The following is a 5251-nucleotide window of genomic DNA, read 5'->3' as shown; positions in this document are numbered from 1 at the left end:
TGTCCAAGACAGCCAATTTTGCCTTCAGTGTTCAAACAGATGGCTCCTTCTTTGGGTGAGCAGCAGATGAAGGAGTTGGCTTGCATTTGAGGCCATCTTGTATAAAAAAAAAAATGCTTATCTTTAAAGATTTGAATCACACTCTGCACAGTGAGAAGCTCATACTGCAAGGTACAAAGCATCCATAACCGATTGAGGGAATTAAGGGAACTACTGATGTTTCCTTTTGTGTGTCGTGTTAAGGATCAAACCCAGGATTTCACTCATGTAAAGCAGGTGCTCAAACACATTCCTAAAACAAATTCCTCTTTCAGGGGAGGAGGTGTGGGGGACTCACACCTGTGCTCAGGGATCACTACTTCTGGTGGAGCTTAGAAGACCATATGGCATGCTGGGGATCAAACCAGGATTGGTCACATGCAGGGCAAATGCTTTAGCCACTGTACCATTTTTCTGGCCACAGAAACACTCTCTTAGATATGGGAGGAACATGCTTCAAGTATATCCAAAACCCCTTACAAATCAGCTGAGATAAATTGCTGAGAGAAAAGATTCCAACAGTTCTTAAATAAAATATTCATTTCATTCATGAGATTTGCTTTACTAAGATGCAAAGGGTGGGCTCAAAAGTGTGGGCAAGATGGCTTAGCATTAGTCTTGCAAGAATATGGCTGTAACCATAGACTCATTTTATTCTTGAGAGTGTAAACCAAGCTGCAAAAAAAAACATGGGTACAACGGCTTCATCGGTGAAAACTGGAGCATTCTTGGGAAAAGGAGCAGTCCAGATCTCCATCCTGGGCACCAGCAGTTGCATACTCTTTATCCCACCTCCACACCAATGGCCCAACTTTACCACTTAACTACTCAAAATTCTAAAGAAATGCTTAACCTTTGTAGTAGTGAATACAGGTAGGGCCACCTCTCTGCTGTTTTTGTACTTTTGGAAGCCCTGACAGCCATAGCCACACCCCACACTGGCTGCCATGTCAAGTCACAGAATTTGGAACTCTTGAACAAGCAGCTGAGAAATTTTTCAATACTGGCATCTCAGTAGGAACACACCAAATTTGATCTCAAAGTAGCATAGAAGCTTCTTGCAGTTAAAAATCAAAATCAGTAACAGAATAATTAACTATAGCAACAAACAGCTTAATAAATGTTCAAACAATCATTTTATGACCCCATTGCAAGATACAATTTTCACAAATTTTCTTTTGCTGTAACTTTTTTCGATGATCCCACTTCCATTTAGTAGTAAACAAGCAATGTAAGGTACCCTCTGAACGCAGAGCCAGAAATAACCTCTGAGCACTTCTGGGTATGTCCCAAAAAACAATAGGTAGATAGATAGATAGATAGATAGATAGATAGATAGATAGATAGATAGATAGATAGATAGATAGATAGATAGATAGATAGATAGATAGATAGATAGATAGATAGATAGATAAAATTCAAATAAAGTAAAAGTACTTTGTGTCTGCTGAGGGGACAGGCATGGGGGAGCGAAGAATATGAGAACAATGGTAGAAGGAATTTTATAGTGGAAGTGAGACTGATGATGGAACATGGGATGGCAGAAACAAATGTATTATGAACAACTATGTAAACCAGAGTATTTAAATAAAGTATAAAAATTAAAAATAAAGGGGCCGGAGAGATAGCACAGCGGCATTTGCCTTGCAAGCAGCCGATTCAGGACCTAAGGTGGTTGGTTTGAATCCTGGCGTCCCATATGGTCCCCCATGCCTGCATGGAGCTGTTTCTGAGCAGATAGCCAGGAGTAACCCCTGAGAGCCGCCGGGTGTGGCCAAAAAAAAAAAAAAGAGAGAAAGGACCTGAAACTGGAATCAAAGCAAACTTTCTGCTTTCAGAAAAATCCCAGGAAAAAGTATTGTTGGCAGGCTCTATAAGAAAAGGTAAAGAAGGGCCCGGAAAGATAGCACAGCGGCGTTTGCCTTGCAAGCAGCCAATCCAAGAACAAAGGTGGTTGGTTCAAATCCTGGTGTCCTATATGGTCCCCCGTGCCTGCCAGGAGCTATTTCTGAACAGACAGCCAGGAGTAACTCCTGAGCATCGGGTAGGGTGTTTGTCTTGAAAGTGGCCAACCTGGTTTCAATCCTAGGCATCTCATATGGTAACCCAAGAGTGCTAAGAGTGATTTCTTTTTTTTTTCCAGGAGTGATTTCTGAGCACAGAGCCAGAGGCAGTTAAGTGTAGCCTAAAATCAAAACAAGTAAAGAAAGTGTCAGAATTGATAATGAAGTTCTACCAAAGAGGCTAGAGAGAGTGCAAAATGCTGAAAGCATGCATTGCATGCAGATCAGAGTACAACCCCAGTATGCATGGTCTCTCAAGCATACTGCTAGCAGAGACTACTGCAGTCAGGAGTATTAACTAAAGGAGCAACAAGCCCTTTAGCACACCTGACCATTCAAGTTCTGAACGGGAGGAACCAAATGGTACTAGGATTATTTCTTTTTTAGGGCTAGTAATATTCTTGGAAAGCATGTAGACTGAAATAATCATTAATATGACATCTCGATAAGTTCCTATTCCACAAAAGTTCTGAAATCTTTAATAATATAATTTTTATATATTTTATGTTTTACTTTGTTTGTGGGACACACCTGGAAGTACACACAGCTTACTTCTGGCTCTGTGCTCAGGAATCACTGAGTAACCACATGGAGAACTGGGGATTAAACCTGGGTTGGCTGTGTGCAAGGCAACCAACCACCCTATTTGCCATATTACCACTACAGACCCTCTTTTATAGCATACTAACGCTATCCAAACTAACAAGGGTAAAAGCATCACAACCAAGAGTGAAAACCACTGATACAGCATAGTCTAGTGCTCAAGCAATTCAATGTATAGCTCTCGGTAAGCACCACAGCAAAGCAGGAGTACATCCTACCCTTATTCCCCATGACCATAAAGGGGATATCAAAATAAATACAGGAGACAGAGCTATAGTTCAGCAGATTCAGTTTTGCTTTGCATGTGGTCAATCTGAGTTGGATTCCTGGCCCTCCAAATGGTTCCCCACACAACCAGAAGTGATTCCTGAGATCAAAGCCAGGAGTAAGCAATGCCAGGTGTGGCCCCCAAATTAAAAACAAATAAACAAATGAATACATAACCAATGCTCTAAGAGAAATCAAGTACTGAGATCAGAGAGATAGTTCAAGAGCTGAGCACATGTCCAAGCTTGATCCCTGGAACGACAATCTCCTAAGCACTGAGTAAGGACTACCCTGCACTGTCAGGTGTTACCCCAAAACAAGACGACAAAAAAAAAAAAAAAAAAGAGGTATCTGAAAAATCAAAGACAGAAAGTTACTATCAAATTTTCAGCAATAATATTCACTTCATATTTAAAATTTATAGTTTCAATTTATATATGGTAATCTCACTATATATCGATTTTTACTAATGAAGATTTTTTTATGGGGAGAGGGTTTTTTGGGTCACATGGCACTCAAAGGTTACTCCTGGCTCTACACTCAGAAATTGCTCTGGCAGGCATGGGGGACCATACAGGATGCAGGGATTCGAACTGTCCATCCTGAATTGGTTGCCCTGAATCGACTGTGTGCAAGGCAAATACCGTACCACTGTGTTATATCTCAGGCCCCACTAATGAAGATTTAAATTTAAATCTTTGCCTATAGTTACAAAGCTAGTATATTATAGAAATCAAATAAAGTATTTCTTATATATGTTAATGTAGAATTTTCCTACAACATTCTATGACTATCAGCATATTAAAAACGAATCTAAATTTGGGGCCAAAGCAATGGTGCAGCACTAGAGCATTAGCCTTGCATGCAGCTGACCCAGGATGAACTCGGTTCGACCCCCTGCGAGTCCCATATGGTCCCCAAAGCCAGATTTTTTTGTTTGGTTTTTTTTTTTGTTTTTGGGCCACACCCAGTGACGTTCAGGGGTTACTACTGGCTATGCACTCAGAAGTCGCTCCTGGTTTGAGGGACCATATGGGATACAGGGGGATCGAACCACACGTGGTCTGTTCTAGGCTAGTTGGGGCAAGCAATCGCCTTACCGCTTGAGCAACCGCCCCAGCCCCATCCAGGAGAGATTTTTTTCTTTTTCTTTTTTTTTTTTTTTGGTTTTTGGGCCACACCCGGCGTTGCTCAGGGGTTACTCCTGACTGTCTGCTCAGAAATAGCTCCTGGCAGGCACGGGGGACCATATGGGACACCGGGATTCGAACCAACCACCTTTGGTCCTGGATCGGCTGCTTGCAAGGCAAATGCCGCTGTGCTATCCCTCCGGGATTCTAAGCGCACAGCCAGGAAACCCAGAGTTTCATTAGGTGTGGCCCAAAAAGAAATAAAAAATTTAAATTTATCAAAAGCCATCCTATATTTTTAAATAAGGAAAACTCAAATGACAAAACTAACCAATAATTGAGAAACAGGAGGGTGGAATCTGGCCCTCTATTTTCTCAACAATGAAATGAGTGCCTTCTATTTCTTCTATATTTTAAAAAATAATTATTTGTTGATTCCCCCTATCGTGTTATTTGAGCATTTATATCCAAGTAAACGACCTCAGACTTTAAATTCTCACTGAAAAAGATGCTTATGAGTATATATATATACACATAGAGTAGCAACTTGGGAAGTGACTGGCATGGTTTTCGTTATGAAGTAACCATATATACTCGAGTATAAGCCGAGTTTTTCCAGCACAAAATTTGTGCCAAAAGACCTACTCAGCTTATACAGGTTATTAAATTCAGTACGTGCACACCGAATCAAGTGCACGGAGTCCCCAGTCGTCTGCTGGAAGGGCCAGTGCTTCAGCTCAGTCACAAGTCGCAGCTGAGCTGAAGAGGAAGGCGGCTGAACTGAACTGGATGCCACTAAACTATTTAACCCACAATATTCTGCACTTTGTATGAGACCAACAGCAGTGATATCTAAGAACTCAGTGATGATGACAATGTCTATGCTGATAACCCTCACATCAGATAACAGCTGAAGCTCTATTAGGATGAGGAGGAGGAGGAATTAAGTTTTGAAGGACTTTAACCTTTGTGATTTAGCTTGATTACCTGTTAAAATACACTTTCTGCACTTTATTTAAAGTTTTTTTTGTTGTTGGTTTTGGTTTTTTGGGCCACACCCGTTTGATGCTCAGGGATTACTCCTGGCTAAGCGCTCAGAAATCGCCCCTGGCTTGGGGGGACCATATGGGACGCCGGGGGATCAAACCA

Source organism: Suncus etruscus, chromosome 10 (genome assembly GCF_024139225.1).
Source record: "Suncus etruscus isolate mSunEtr1 chromosome 10, mSunEtr1.pri.cur, whole genome shotgun sequence".
NCBI classification, from domain to species: domain Eukaryota; kingdom Metazoa; phylum Chordata; class Mammalia; order Eulipotyphla; family Soricidae; genus Suncus; species Suncus etruscus.
The sequence above is the reverse complement of the archived record's forward strand: the minus strand, read 5'-3'. Positions refer to the sequence as shown.